Source organism: Camelus bactrianus, chromosome 22 (assembly GCF_048773025.1).
Source record: "Camelus bactrianus isolate YW-2024 breed Bactrian camel chromosome 22, ASM4877302v1, whole genome shotgun sequence".
Lineage (NCBI taxonomy): Eukaryota > Metazoa > Chordata > Mammalia > Artiodactyla > Camelidae > Camelus > Camelus bactrianus.
Genome location: NC_133560.1, coordinates 30,613,817 through 30,629,772, shown reverse-complemented (window position 1 = coordinate 30,629,772; position 15,956 = coordinate 30,613,817). Strand labels below are relative to the sequence as shown.

At 56.4% G+C, this 15,956-nt stretch overlaps 1 long non-coding RNA gene across 5 annotated transcripts; it reads right to left on the bottom strand.

The window, feature by feature from the left end:
- Positions 1 to 1,076: 1,076 nt before the first annotated feature.
- On the bottom strand, positions 1,077 to 15,918 carry LOC123611777 (uncharacterized). Of its 5 annotated transcripts, XR_012501694.1 has the most exons (5): positions 13,351 to 15,918; positions 8,705 to 13,204; positions 7,834 to 7,916; positions 7,158 to 7,299; positions 5,237 to 7,016 (listed from the first exon to the last, which is right to left on the bottom strand). It is a non-coding gene; the product is annotated as an uncharacterized LOC123611777 (long non-coding RNA). The 5 variants fall into 5 exon arrangements; XR_012501693.1 differs by lacking the exons at positions 5,237 to 7,016; positions 7,834 to 7,916 and adding an exon at positions 1,077 to 1,833; XR_012501696.1 differs by lacking the exon at positions 7,834 to 7,916 and having other exon boundaries at positions 5,236 to 7,016; positions 8,705 to 8,868.
- Between the last annotated feature and the right edge of the window lie 38 nt (positions 15,919 to 15,956).

Here is a 15,956-nt window from a genome sequence, read left to right as displayed (position 1 = left end):
GCTCGGCGGAGGCGGGGCTGGAAGGCCGCTCTGGCCGCGGGGCGTGTCTGTGCGCCTGCGCTGTGCGATGCGCGGGGCTCGGCGCGCTGGGCCAGGGAGGGATCCTGGCTGGCGCGGGCGGGGCTGCCGGAGGCTCGGGGAGGCCTGCAGGAGACTGGCATTGAGCCGGAGCCCGGCCCTGCCCTCTGGCAACAACCCCAGTCAGTCGGCCGGGGCCTAGGAAACACTGACTCCTTTGGGCGACGCCCCTGGTCTAGAACCTGCCATGGCTCCCTTATTCATCTCTCTGCTTTAGGCTCTGCCATGGCTCTCTCTCCTTTCAACTCCCCAGTCCTGGCCCCAGCTGTCTTGCAGGTGCACCCCAACAGGCTTAGAGGCCCAGCTGCCTTCCCAGTTTGCTCCCGAAGAGTTCACCCGATTGTTGGACGGAAAAAGGGACTACAGTAGGGGGTAGGGACTGAGATCTGTGAAGGACTGTCCCTCAGTGCTGCAAAGGAGCATTTCCACTGACTGATGGAGAAAAAGCCTGAGGGATGGGGGCTACTAGGACAGGAGGCAAAACAGCCCCATTTCGGCTGGGGCCCCTGACCCTGGCTCTGAGAGAATCAGCAAACTTCTTGTCCGCGCAGCCTCGTGGTGCATGGTCCTCAGACCCGGTGTCTAGACACTCAGGCATGCAGAGTGGACTGTCCTCCCTCCCATCCAGGACCCAGCCTGTCTTTCCAGAGGCTTCCTACCACCCACTCCCAATTGTCCTCCAACCAGGCCTGAGCTGGATTGTTCCCTTCTCTGTAAGTCTGCCTCTGTGTGCTATCCCCCAAGGCCACAGCTCAGGCCACAGGAACTGTGAGGCCTTACTTCAGCTAGCTCCAGGGGAGGGACCCACAGGGAAGTCCCCAGCCAGCCCCTGCCTTCCCCTGCCTGGTATGTGTGTGTGGACACACGTTGGCTCCAGGTGCCTGGTGTGGGGCTGCTAGACCTGCCTGCCCAGGGCAAGCCTCAGGCTCCCTCCTCCTCACCCCTAGCCATTTCCTCACCTGGCTGTCCCCTCCCACCCATGCCTCTGGAGCCAGGGCCCTCTCTGGTGTGCACCGTCACCTGCAGGTCTTCGTGTGCTTCTGGATGGTGAGAGTGGGGACAGATGGGCCACTGCCCCACCCCAGAAGCCCAGCTCTGAGAAAGCCCAGAACCTCCCACTGCTGGTCCAATACCCAGTACAGGGCCTGGAACACACACAGGAAATGCTCACTGAATGTTGCTGCAGAGAAAGGATGTCTTTAAGCATGTGTGCATGTCTGTGCGCATGCATATAGGGGTTGTGTGAGTGTATGAGCTTCCTGAGGCCGCTTCTGGAGACGTCTGAAATCAAGATGTCAGCAAGGCTACACCCTTTCTGAAGCCTGTAGGGGAGGCTCCTTCCTGCTTCTTCAAGCTCTTGGTGGTTCCTGGCAATCCCTGGTGCTCCTTGACTGAGAGCTCCATCGCCCCATCCAGCATCGTCTTCAAGTAGCCATCTGTGCTCTTGTCTCCAGTGGTGTCTCTTCTCTTGTCAGGACACCCATCACTGCCTTAAAGCCATTGTAATCCAGTGCAACCTCATCTTAATTTGATTACACCTGCAAAGACCTTATTTACAGAAATACGGAAATGTCCTGTTCACAGGTCCCAGGGGTTGGGACACAGACACATATTTCTGGAGGAAACAGTGCAGCCTAGACAGTAAGGGAAACCATTTTCTGGCGTGTGGTGGGGACGCATCCGTCTCCTGGCGCAGGCGTCCAGCGCAGTCCGTCTTCCTGTGTGGACCCTGGTAGGGTTGCCAGTCATGCTGACCTTGAGGAACAGAAATGAACTGTGATCTTGGCCCAGGGGCCATCTTTTTAGGCCTAGCCAAGCTCAAGTCATTGGCAGCCTGATTAGGAGCTCGGCCATTGGGGGCAGATTTGTTCCCAAAGCCAGAAGCCGGGCCAAGCCCCAGGCTCTGGTCAGAGGGGCTGCCTTACACTCTGCAGCCCCAGCAGGTGGTCTCTTCTTGGGCCCCGTGTTGCAGTTGGGGAAACAGGGAGCTCAGACGTGGGGAGATGGCCCCGCCTCTGTGGTCCTTCCTCCCAGTTCTCACCTTCAGCCCTGCTGACATCTGGGGGGGTCCTGGGCACTGTGGGGAGTTGAGCACCACCCCTGCCCCCACCCAATGCCGGGAGCCCCCGAAGTCGTGACAACCACAGATGTCTCCAGACATTGCCCAGTGTCTCTGAAGGGGACAGGATCACCTCCTGGGTGGGAACCAGTGTTTCTGTGCACGGGGTGAGCCGAGTCCTGCAAGCCCCCACCCTGTGCGTGAGGAGGGTGGTCGCCAAGGGGGCACTTGTGTGAGTTCTGGGAGGGGTTTTGGTGCACACATGGGCCCTCCAGCATGGGCGGGGCCATGCATGGGTGTGCACACACATGGGCTTCTGTGCTGGTAACATGAGTGCTTGCACATGTATGTGTCCACGGGCGCATACAGTTGACACACAACCCCCAGAACAGGACAGGCTGCAGACCCCCAGGTGCACCTGCGACCCCAGAGCCCTAGGATTGGCCTGGGTTGTGGGCACCTGTGGGCCAGGCTCAGCCCCAGCCCCTCCTGCACTGGAGGTGGGGGGTGGGGGAGGGACCTCTGTGCTTAGCCTGTGGCTCTCTGGCCTTAGCCCTGTTCAGCTGCAGGCTGATTCCTGTCATCTTCCTCGAGGGCAGCCCTATTTACAGCCCAAGCTCTCAGAGGTGCTGGGCATGTGGTAGCTGGGAGGTACAGGGGTCTGGCCACTCTGCCCACCTCACCTGGGCCCCCAGCAGTCTTGCCTGCCTCTAGGAGGGAGACCCCTCCTGCTCCAGGGAGGGAGGGACCTGCCAAGCAGGTGAAGCAGAAAACCTGGCCCCTGGCCCCCACTCCTGCTGCCTGCCGGGTTTCTCCATCTTTCTAAAGCACAGTCAGGGCTGCGGCAGTGACAGTCAGCTGGGGGCAGGTGCAGCGGGGCAAAGGACAGACACAGAGCTGGTGGGCAGGACAGGCAGGGTCCAGGACAAGGATATTCCCCCACCCAAAGGATGCCAGGGGAGGTGACCAGCCCGGGATGCAGGCTCAGGATTGCCCTGGGGGCCCAGAGTCAGGAGGCACTGGCCTGAAAAAGGAGGACCAGCAGGAAATGAGGTGGTGGTGGGTTCCCTGGCTCCACGGCCCTTCCCTCCCCTCCCTGCTGCAGCTCTACCCCTACTTCCCTTGTGGCACCCTAGGGGGAGAGGAAGAGAGGAGTTCTGGCCCCCATCTCCTGCCCCAGTTACAGAGGGGGCGTGGCTAGCCTTCGGCCAAGGTGCAGGAAGCCAGCTCTCTCAGAGGTGCCCCGTCCAGCTCCTGAGACTCTTGGCCAATGTTGTATGTGGGGTCTCCCCCAAACCCCAGAGAAGACACCAGGCATGTCCTGACTCTGAGCCCCAGGGCCTCTGCCTCCCTCTGCCTCTGAGGAGCCAGGATTCCGGCTGGCTAAATGGGTGGTGTCTACTATGACCACCTCCTCCTCTGCCTGGCCAGGCAGCTGGAGCCCTGGGACCCTGGGGGCTCAGCTGTGCGGAGCTCACCTCCTGGGCAGCATCCAAGGGGCCCCAGGACAGCTCGGGGCCTCCAAGTCCTGCATGCAGAGCTTCCAGACTTAGCAAATAAAAATATAGGGCTCCCAGTTAAATTTGAATTTCAGACAAATAATTTTTCAGTGTAATTCCCATGCATAAGTATATCCAAAACAATTATTCCTTGTTTATCTGATATTCAAATTTAAATGGGCGTCCTCTGTTTTATCTGGCAACTCTACCAGAGGGTGACGGTAAAGACCTTTGCCCCCAACATTAAAAAAGACACCAGGTAGAGGTTGTAGCTCAAGGGAATGCTTGCACAAGGTCCTGGGTTCAATCCCCAGCACCTCCATTAATAAATAAATAAACGAACCAAGTTACCTCCCCCCCAATATTTTTTTTAAAGGACACCAGTTTGGTGTGAGTGTGAGTATATTGGTGTGTGGGGCAGACTCTGTGTGCAGATGGGAGTGGAGTGGAGGTTTGTGGCCCCAGCACACCCCCACCAGCATGTGCGGACTCCAGAGAGCAGGAGATGCGCATGCTCAGGGCTGGGCACCATGCAGCTGGTGCTGGGACCACTACAATAGCCTCACAGGCCTGTGCCTTTTGGGGAGGGCTTGGCTTGGCTTGGCCCCTCCCTCCTCTGCTCAGAGCCAGGTCCCTGAGGTTCAGAGGGGGCACAGGGCTGGTGGGAGAACACTGAGCTGTTGCAGGCAGAGGCTATCCCAGTACAGCTCCTGGGTTAGGGTCACGGTGCTGGAATCAGGGTTGGGTCGGCACGTGGGGCTGGGGTGGCTGTGGGCATAAAGGGCAGGTGGAGTTAGAATCCTGGGCTGGCACCCAGCCTGGCCTGGATCCCGTCTGCATGTTTCCCCGAGTCTGGACACCCAGGGACAGGAACCACAAGCCCCAGGTCTTATCAAGTCTGAGAGAAGTGAGGGTCACAGGCAGGATCACCACTAGGCCCCTGCTGGGCTGGGGCCTCTGGCCGTGGGGCCCAGTGGCAGGAACATCTGATGCAAGGGGCTGTAAGTGCCCCTTCCTACTGGCTGACTCACGGCCCGCTCCATTCCAGTGGCTCAGCAGTCCTAGGGACGGAGCCAGGCCCGCTGTCCTCTGTGGGGGTGGGGGGGAAGGGAAGCAGGGGCGGGTGTGGCCAGGAGCTCCAAGCTAGCTCGCTGGCCCGGCTGTGGGTGTCTCAGCAGCCGTGGGGCCTGCCTTGCTGTGATGGCAGGCGGAGGCGGGGTTTTGGGGGGCTGTGTAGCCTCCCTGGGGTCAGTCACTAAAAGTCTCCGAGGGAGCCATGGGGTGGGGGTGGGGCCTGGGCGGTGCTGGCCCAGCAGATGTCCAAAGGCCACCACTCTGCCCCAGTGACTGGGGACAGGGAACTTGGCTTATCATTCTTTCTCTCTGCCCCACTGTCCAAGGCAGCAGACACCAGGTGGCTCTCCCACTGCCAGCTGACCTGCTCCCCAAGAGTGACCCAGCAGCATGTACAACAGCCCTTAGTTTTGACAAGGGTGGGGGCTTTCCCCGGAAACTGTGGCTATGAAATCTTACATGGCAGAAGGGACTTTGTGAATAAGATTAAGGGCCGAGAGATGGGGATCCTGGATTTGGGGGGGCAGGTGGTATCATCACAAATGTCCTTATAAAACAGAGGTGGGAGGTCAGAGTCAGAGACAGGAGATGCTGTGCTCCTGGCGGTGAGGATGGAGGGAGGGGCCGCGAGCCAGGGATGCGGCGCCTCTAGAAGCTGGGAAAGGCTGATTCTCCCCTAGAGCCTCAGGAGGGACCTGCCCTGCCCAGGCCTGGATTTAGCCCCATGATACCCAAATCGGACTCGACCTCCAGGCCTGTTACAGAATAAATTTCTGTTATTTTGAGTCCCTAAATCTGTGGTAATAGGTTACAGCAGCCCTAGGAGGCTCATATAAAGCCCCGAGGCATCCCAGTTTCCATTTAGCAGATGAGCAAAATGAGGGAAGTCCAGCCAGGGCAGAAGGAGGCCAATCAATCCCGGTTTTCCAGCCAGGGCCCCTGATGGCGCTGGGACAGGGGCGATTGGTTCAGGGGGCCGACACGTCTCGCAGCCTGGACTCCTGAGCCCAGTGTCTGCTGACCTGCTGAAGGCTCCTGAGGCCGCTGTGGCCAGAGGCGGGGCGGGGTTCCGCCTGACCACGGGGCTGGTCCAGGGACCATGCTCCTGGAATGTCCTCCCCCGGGGTTGGATTTGCTTGTGCTGCTAAATGCTCGAGCCGATCTGCTGCCAGGCGTGTGACCCGGCGCCTTTGAACCCTCCCCGCCCTCTGCAGCGGGACGCCAGCGGCGCCCAGCCCGTTCCCACGCCATGACCCCCGCCAGGCATGCGCTCCCCCGGCGCCTCCTCCCCATTCGCCTAGCGGGGCCTCCCGGGGCGCCCCTCGTCGGCTGCCCTGGGGTGACGGTCGGCGGGGGTCGGTGGCAGAGGGGAGCCGTGGAGGGGAGGGTCCGAGCCAGATGCCCTGGGGATCCGGGCGGCAGCGCTTGCGCCCTGGCTCTGGCGCGGCCCCTCTGCCCCGCGACAGGAACCGGTTGCCTGGGAAATGCGTTTGCGTCACCGAACCTGGCGTAGCGCCTGGGCTCCCAGGAGTGGGAGGCGGGGCCCTGGCTCTGGGCCAATAGAATTCCAGGGACCAGACGTGAGGGGCGTGGCCGAGGCTTGCTCTCAGGCCAATGGGATTGTTGTCGAGGCCGCGCGAGGAGGACCATGTCCCTTTTAAAGGGACAGCGCGCATTTCACAGCGTGGGGCTTGGCTCCCTGTTCGGGGAGAAGGGCACACAGAGGATTAGGGGGTCCGCGGGCCCGGACCACAGGTCTCCCTGAGTTTCAGTTTTCTCAGGCGCACGTAGCAAATGAGCGGGGGCGACACATCCAGAGCCCGCAGCTCCCTCGAAGGGACCCCGTGCATGTGTGCAGTGCTGCGGTTTACACCTGGACCCCAGGCAGCACTCTTCCCACCGCCCTCCCATCCCAGGATCACCCACGCCTCGCGGCTTTGGGGAGAGCCTGTCCGCCAGAAGAGCATAGAGCATACCGCAGCTGGGGGTCGCATCTGTCCTCCAGCCTGGTCCTCTGCACTAACCCATCCTCCCCAGGGGCCAGGAAACATCCCTTACAAGGACCTTTCCTCCATCTGTAGGTCCGGGAGGTTGTGTCCGCTGTCCTCGGGTGTTGATGCCCTGGTACTATCCCCACTGGCCCTCTGTTCCCACAGTGGAAAGCAAAGGAGTTTGGTGGTGAGGGTCTGTTTCCTGTGGATTTTTGGGGGCAATGGCCTCTCTGGATGGGCCCTCCTCTCCACTGTCAAATGGTCCAGGTCAATAAAACACAGATCAGGGGTAAGAAGTGACATCGGCCCAGAGACCTGGGGAAGAGAGGGACAGTTAGCTGGGCAGAGCCCCTGGTCCATGGCAGGCTTTGGGATGTGGCCCCAGCTTCCCTCTAGTGGTCCCTTTTCCTGTACTTCCATCACCCCCCCACCCCAGTGCCCTTGGACACCACTAACCTGGGCTGTCCTGCTTTGGTCCTTGTCCCCTGGTGATGTAAGACATTAGCTTTAGGGAAAACTGGATTGGGGGCATCCAGGAACTTGCAGTACAACTTTTGCAACTTTTCTGTAGGTCTGAAACTGACCCATAAAAGATGACCTGTGGGTACAAGCGTGGCGTTCTGAGGTGTGGAGCAGGACATGTCTCTGAGGTTCCTCAGCCTCCAGCTTTTCTGGAAGCAGTCTTTCCTGCCTCCAGGCAGGCTATGCTCAGGGAAGTCTGGCTTTGGTCTGGGGGGCCAAGGCCACCTCCCAATTTGCTGTCCATGGTCTCCACACTCTCCCGGGGGCCCCAGACAGGGGGAAGTTTGTCCCACGTGTCCAGGATTCTTTGGGGGTTTATGGGGGGTACCCGTGGGGTGGGCTGTCTCCTGGGGGCCAGCATGCTGCGCTGCTGGTGGTGAGGGTGGAGGAAGGGGCCGCGAGCCAGGGATGCGGCGCCTCTAGAAGCTGGAAAAGGCAGGACCCGATTCTCCCCTGGAGACTCCGGAGGGACCCGCCCTGCCCATGCCTGGATCTTAGCCCTGTGGGACTCCTGACCTCCAGGACTGTGAGATGATAAATGTGTGTGGTTTTAAGCCACCAAGTTTTGGTGATTCATCACAGCCACTGCGGGAAACCAACATGCCCTCACCCAGGCAGATGTGAAGGGCTGAGTGCAGAGCTGTCTGTTGCTGCTGTGATAGACTGGCGTGGCTTCTGGGTGGCTTCTGGAGCCTGGAATGACGGACGAGTACACTTGCTTGACAGAGGGTGGGATGGGTCCCCCTGTTCTGGTCCTTTCCTGGGGAGCTCACTATGGCCCCCGAACAGAGCCAGAGGAACGGGCAGGGAGAACTGCTCGCGCAAAGCAAGGACATGGGTGGGACGGCGGTGGAAGGATAGTGGCCCAGTAAGTGTGGGGCATCCCGAGGCCGCCTCCCTGTGTCAGGACACACCGCATACCTTGCTCTTTGAGGTCAGGACCAGGGCCCTGTGCCTGGCCAGAGGGAGGTGTTTCCAGCAACTTGGTAAGTTAAGGCTGGGCGTCCTGGGCAGCGGGGGATGGGGAGGGGTGGCCACCAGACTCCAGCTCCACTGTCCAGTGAAGGGCTGGGAGGGCCAAGTGTCCCCAGGGAGATTCAGGTCCACCCTCAGCGTCTGCCGGATCCCTGGGCCAGGCAGTGGAGGGACTTGATGGCCTGGCGGCTGTGGGGACTGGCCTCCCCCCAATCTCTTTGCCCAGTGGCCTTCCTGGGAGAATTCCTGTCCAAGGCCACAAGGCCCGCAGCAGGGCGGGGTGGAGCGCAGCCGCTGGTTACGGGGAAAGTCCAGAATAGGCAAATCCAGAAAGATAGAAAGTGGGCAATGGGGGGGTGACTGCACGGGACTTCTTTTAGAGGCATGAGAATGTTCTGGACTGAGGCAGAGGTGACAGCTGGACGACCTGCGAGTGGACCGAAAGCCCCAAACCGTCAGCGGTCAGACTCTGGAGCGGGTCGGGGATGACTTGCGGGGGTGCTCACCTGCTGACCGCTAGACCGTGTGAGAACAGCGCCAGGTGGACCCTGCTGTCCTGTGAACCCCAGGTGCAAACATCCGAACGCTCCGCGTTTCTTGGGAGGGTCTGAGCAGGCCTGTGAGCATCCCGCCACAGGAGATCAGCAGCCGGGCGCGGGGGACCCCACGTCTGAAGAACATCCAGGACAGAAACAGGCACTTAAGGAAACGTCTCTGGGGGGAGGGTGTAGCTCAGTGGTGGAGCACGTGCTTAGCGTGCATGGGGTCCTGGGTTCAATCCCCAGTGCCCCCGTTAAATAAATACACAAATAAACCTAATTACCTGCCCCCCAAATAAAAGACCAGCTGTCACTTGTAAGAAATTTCAGGAGGAACTGTGCTGAGAACGCAGCTCAGAGGTGGTGCTGGTGAGGGTGTGAGGCGTCGGCTGGGGCGCCCAGATTCTCCTCAATGGTGGAGCAGAAGGGCACCAACCTCCTGTGCCCCAGACCCTCCGCACCCGCGGGGGTCCTGCCCTCAGGGGACATGGGGTCATGTCTGGGGGACTTCTGGCATCCAGTAGGTGGGGCCAGGGATGCTGCGTCACCCCCAGCAGCGCCCCCCCAGCGGATGACCGGCCCCCTTTGTCAGCAGGTTTTTTGTTGGGTTTGTCTGACCCTGCAGCAAGGACTCTTCCCTTAAAATCTGGGCTCTTCTTGTAAGTCAACCTTATTTCAGTTTAAAAAAAAAAAACAAAAACCTGGGCTCTTCTCCCCAGGCGGAGGTACTCGTTCAGGAGGCTTAGTCTGTTTCCAACGGCTGAGGGCTATTTAACCTTTGGCTATCAACTTCTAGTTTTGCTGCTGTCGCCTAAGTCCTGACAGCTGATCTTCTTTTTTGTTTTCTTTTTCGTAAGGTGAGGGCCTGACTTACTGACTTCAAAGAGGGCATCACGGACCAACAGCTTGCCGGCTCCTGGCAACGTAAGGATCCGGGACGTCTCCCCACGGAGGCTGCCTGGTGTTACAGGTCTTGGCTGGTTTCAGTAACTGACCAATTTGTACTGCTTGTGTTTTCCCTTCCCACCCTTTAAATTCCTGCTGTCTGTTTTCAATTCACCAATAAAGAGTGAGCCCGTGAAACAAACGGGGGACCCGCCCTCAGGCCCGTGAGCTCCTGCCCCCGCAGGGCCCTGCAGCGGCCCAGGAGTGCCCCGTGAGTCCGGGTCCCGGGACGGGCACGCTGTCTTTTAAGGGCCCTGCTGGCTGTGGCTGCAGGTTGTCCTGCAGCCACAGTAAGCAGCACAGGGCCGGTCCTGCCGCACCTGACTTGCTGTTGGGAGGCTGCGACCGGCACGCAGCAACTGCCTTCGGATTAGAGGCGATGGCCTGTGCTGTTTTGGGTGTTGCTTTCTGGTTTTTTTTTTTTGAAATTTGACATTTTTCATGTAGTTGAATATACCATCGGTTAAATAAGGAAATCAATGTCCACAAATGCTTTTCTGGTAGTCTGGCCAAAACCAAGGCTCTCTGGTTGTTGAGTGAGAAATTAAAAAAAATGGCCAGTAAATAACCTTTAATGGATTGCATATATAACATATTATTTTACTTTTAATTATATTAAATTAATATGTATATTTTTAAACATTCTATTTCTTTTTAAAAAATATTTAATGGAGGTACTGGGGATTGAACCCAGGACCTCGTGCATGCTAAGCTACACCCTCCCCCTAAATTCATATATTAATTTTGTAAATGAATTATATGATATAAAATAATCTTAATAAACGTATGCATCATTTTATAATTAATATATAAATAAACATATATTAATGTATCAGTATATTAATGTATTTTCTTAGCTGGCAAGAGAAGTAACTTTAAATGTTTATTAAATCATTTCAACATGTTTTCTGAAATTTATATCTCATTTAATGTATTTCCACACATCAAGTTTTCTAATATATGTTCCCTATAGATAATAGATGTCCCCTATAAATTAATCAAGAGAACATGATCAAAATAAGTACACTCTTTCCCATGTGTGTTATCGCAATGCCTGCTTTCTCATGACTGGATTGCCTGATCCCCTCTGAACCATGCTGTGCCTTTTTTAAAAAGCGCTTTATTGGGACAGAAGTCACATGCCATGAGATTCTCCCATTGAAAGTGCAGGGCTCAAGGGGTTAGTAGCTGCGGAGTTCGGCCAGCACCACCCCTGTCTAAGTGTGTGTGGAGGGAAGACGGTGTCAGGGCAGTGGTTCTACTCCTCTGCGAAGTCCTCAGATTTTACCAGGACAAGGGAATCAACCTCCATGTCAGGAGCTGGCCAACTTTTCCTCTGGAGGCCCGAGAGTGGCTGTTTTCAGCTTCTCTGTCCCGCTGGCTCTGCTCCACCTGGGGCTGCAGATGGTCTGTACCTGGGCCAGCAGGGCCGGGTGCCAATAAAACTTTTTCATAAAACCAGGGAGGGACTCCATTTAGCCAAGCCCTACCCAGGACTGCTGCCTTGGTTTTCTGTGAGCTAATCTTGTGTGATGCTTTAAAATATTCACCCCATAAAAAATGCAAATAAATAAACCATATTACCTCCCCCTCCTCCCAAAAAAGAATTAAAAATTTAAAAAAATTTAAAAATTTAAAATGTCCATCCCTGCTGTTTTCTGTATGTTCCACCTTCCGCAGCGGCTGCTCTCCCCGCCTTTGCCCCTCCAGTTAATCTAAAAGGATGCGTATTAGCTTACATTTCACCAGCAGCTAACCACGCACGTATACTCACTGCGCGACCTTAGTTTTGCCAGTTACCATCATCTGTGGAATGGCAGCTACCGATTCTGGCCATACAAGATGACTATATGCAACTAACGTCGCCTGCAAACACGGCGCTCGATTGAGAAACGGCAGGAGAGCCAACCTCAAATTCACAAAAGCAGCCAGTTATGAAATCAGTTCCAAACTCAAGAGGGCACCTAAAGTAACTCTGAAGTTCGTCTGCAATTATACTCGGGATAGTCAGGAATATATATATATATATATATATATTTTAAGATAAGAAACTCATATTGCCAGGTATTGAAATCACTCTAACTTTAGAAGGTACATTAAAACTGGAGGCTGGGGTAGGCAAACTCCCAGAAAAGCCAGAAACAGACCCCTGTGTAAGTAAGCAGCATTTCTGATCTGCGCAGAGGGGCTGTACGGCTGCAGGGGGCAATTCACTGATTATTTAAAAAAGACAAATTTCTGTAGAGCCTTACCTCACACCACAGGTGGAAATTGAACTCTCTAGTTTATCTAGTGTTTAACATTGGAAAAAAAGGAAAAAGGGGGTGTAGAGGTGTAGCTCAGTGGTAGAGCGTCTGCTTAGCTTGCACGAGGTCCTGGGTTCAATCTCCAGTATCTCCATTTAAAAAGAAAATGGAGAATCTGAAGAAAACAGAGGTTTTCATACTTACATAAAGGCCTTCCACAGCCCAAGTTTCTAAGCTCATCAGCAGGGGTAGAAAGACTGACCAAAAATATGAAAGTTCAAGAGTAAGGGAAAAGTATGCCAAAATGATCGTAAACCAAGTTAAAGGCAAACGAGAAACCAGGAGAAATTTGTGTAACACACATGACAGATTACATGTAGGCAAGCTTTTATAGATAAGTATGTGAAAAACATTTACAAGCCGACACGTAAAAGGTGTTTATAAGCTGGTAAGGAAAGGACCACTTCCCAGGGGAGAAGTGGACAAAGGATAGGAGTTGGTAATTTAACTAACTGGTCAACAGGGACTTACTTATAATAAGGATGGTCCCTGTCAGGCTGAGAAATGACTCAAGGACCAATATCCAGGGCTGAGAGGAAGATGGAAACCCAGGAAACAGGTTTTTTCTTTTTGGTGTGGGGAAATAATCAGGTTTATTTATTTAGTTTTAGAGGAGGTACTGGGGATTGAACCCAGACCTTCTGTATGCTAAGCATGCGCTCTACCACTGAGCTGCACCGTCCCCCCAGGAGACATGCTGATGGAAGTGTAAGTTGGTTTCCCCTTTCTGCAGGGCAACACACAGCACATCAGAAGCCCCCTGCAATGTAATTTCCCTCTGATGCTGACACCAGTCTTGGCGGTCACCTGCGTCAACAGTTAAGGATGTGTATAAATACTCAGCTGGAGGGATACGTATCGTAGCTGTGAAACAATGAACAACCGGGCGGGGCTTCATTACGTTAGGGGACACCCCTCGAAGCATGATCTCAGCAGAGAGACAAGCATATCTGAGGTTTTCAAACCCTCCCTCTGTGCCCCCAGGGCCAACTCCCCGCCTCGCGTTGGGCGGTCAAGACGGGGACCAGCTATCAGACTCTGGAGTGGAGAGCATGGGTCTAGGACCATGCCTGCTCCATCCAGTCCGGAAACCTCTAGCGCAGAGGGCTCGGATCTTCTCAGATGTCCTGCTGGTAGTTGTCGACTTACTGGAAGAACATCTCTTACGGGCCCCCCGGAGGCCGCCTCCAGGCTGTCCTGCCCTTCTTTGTCAGGCCTGTTGGGATGAGGCAAGTCCACGGTCATTCCTGAGGGGCAGCCCCTCCCACGTTGGCCAGGACCAGCGGGTTTTGACCGAGCCAGCTAGCTGCTTCCTTCCACCACCAGGCCAGACTTCCAGACACCAGCCCCTGCCCCCCTTACCTCTTCTGGTTGGACACGTTTTGGGATGAACCATCCTGTGAGAATGAGCGAGTCTCAGGCCCGTGGAGGGAGGAGTTGCTCAGAAGTTGGCCTGCCTAATTCTTGCATTCCAGGCAGCCCAAGTCAGCGGGTCGCAGGCATTCTGTGTACAAAACATTTCCTTCTGAAGGGTGTATGAGTTTCCTGTGGCTGCTGTAGTAAGTCACCACAAACGCTGTGACTTAAATAATACACATTTATTCCCTTAAAGTTCTGGAGCTCACAAGTCCAAAATGGGTTTCACGGAGCTCAATTCAGGTGTGGGCGGGGCTCGTCCCTCCTGAGGCTCCAGGGAGAACCGGCTCCTGCCTCTTCCAGCTTCTAGAGGCGCCACATCCCTGGCTCGCGGCCCGCCCTCCATCCTCACCGCCAGCAGGGCAGCATCTTCCCGTCTCTCTGACTCTGACCTCCCGCCTCCCTCTGATGAGGACCCTGTGATGGCACGGGGCCCCCCTGGGGAATCCAGGGTCACCCCCATCCCAGGGGCCTTAACTTAACCCCACCTGCAGAGTCCCCTCTGCCTGGTGAGGTGACATGTCCTCAGGTCCTGGGATCAGGATGTGGACGTCTTCAGGGGCTGTTGTTCCAAATAACAGTAACAGCTCCTCGGATTTTAAACTGGTCCTGGAAATCTTTGTGGTGCATTTGCAAAATCAAAGGGTAAGGAACTGGCTTCTTTGGAAGGTGTTTCCAAGTAACAGAGAATTCATGCTGGAGATACTCTCCCTCCGACGGGGACGGCGCGCCCTCTAGGGGCAGGAAGCTCCACGCTGGGCTGGAGGCCACCCGCCAGGCACAGGCCCCAGCCAGCCTCGCAAAGGACCTTCCGGCTACGGCCGACCTCCTGCTCCGCCGTTAAGTTTTCTGTTTGAAAGGGGCCCCTGAGAGTAACTGATCCCATCTTTCACACGTAAGAAAAAGTTCTGAGGTAAAGTAATCACAGACCAAGGTCGCAGGCCAGCGAGGACAGGGCTGAGACAGAAGCCACCCCTGTCTGTTCCCTCTCATTCTGTTCTTCTGCACACAGTTCAAAGTTTTCTGGAAACTTCTTTTTTTATGTAACAAAGAGGCAGACAGAATCACGCGTGTTCAGTGCTGAAGGCAAGACGAGACACAGCTGGAGCGCGGAGGGAGGTGGGTGCCTCTCCACCTGTTCTCCAGTCACCTGTCTTAGTCGTCCCGCCCTGCACTCCAGGAAATTCTGGCCCCACCCACACTGCACGCACGGTTATCTACTGGGCGGGCCACCAACCATGGTGACATCTAAGATTTCCTTGCCCCTGGGGACGAGGGCACCCTGGTGACAATGGTGGCAACATGTCCCAATGCCAGGCCCTCCCGCCAGAAATACAGAAATAAGCAGCAACTGCAGGTCAGGAGACAGTACAGTTTATTCTGCTGATCGTGTGGGAACACGCTGGGGTGAGGGAGGGGGCAGGGGACCCTCTGTCCTCCCGTCCCACCTCCTTCCCCCACCTGGCCGGTGACCTGGAGGGCACAGTGGTTATGGCATTTGGTCATGGTTCTGCATTTAAAAGGAGCTACATTCGATCAGCCGATCAGCCGGTTTCCCGAAGTCCTTCAGGGCCACCTCCCAAGGCCTCCGAGAGCCGGACTCCAGCGGCTTCTGAAGGGACAGAGGCCCAGGTCGCGTTAATTGCACTTGATCTGTGTTGGTGTTGGGTGGTGGCGGTGACCCCCTCAATGTGAGCATCCCAGACACCCAGAGGTACTCAGAGTCTGTGTGGCCTGAGGCAGAGGCCACCCAGGATGCCTTTGGCGGGGGGCGGGGGGGCGGGGGGCGGGGCTGGGCGTGGCTTCTGTGGCCACCGCAGTGCGGTCCCACCTCCCGAGGCTCTGCGGGGAGATGGTGTGGGGTTTTGGTCCTGTAGCCACAGGGGTGCCGCACCCCAGAGGGCTTCAGCGTGAAGTTGGTGGGCATGTGCAAAGGCCGGTTCTAGCGAAACATTCGGTGAAACTCAAAGGTCCCAATCCTGGAGGAGAGGCGTTCCATGGAGTCATCCTGTCGTTTGTGACACAAAGGGGACATTTTTCCAGGGAGGGGCACTCACTGTTTGTAGGTAAAACACGCTCCCCTCCCCTGTAACATCTCATGGCAGTGGTAAATGCAGCCAAGGATTCAACCCTTCACGGGACACGAAGGGGCCACAGGGACGTGGGATGCGGGCGTGGGCTCGAGAAGCAGGCAGACGGGCTGAGCCTCTGGGAGGAACCGGGGAATGGAAGTGGGCTGGGGAGGCTGCGGGGAGGACGGAGCCTGGCCGCTGGGAACCGGACTCGGGGCCAGGGCGTGGATCACCTATCCCAGCCTCGATGGTCAGGCCCCAGGGCCCCAGACCGAGCAGGCTGCTGAGGAGACAGGCCCCAGGTGGGTGGCCGGAGGCCCGGCCGCAGCTCCAGCCTCGAGGCAGGTGCAAGTGGTTTACAAGCGAAGTGGGTTCTCCTGGTTGCTCACAACGCACAGAATCGCAGAGTTCAAGTTCAGCCTCCCCCGAGACAGCAGAGACAGGCTCAGGGAGGCCAGGTGCCATGGCGTGGGGCTCCAC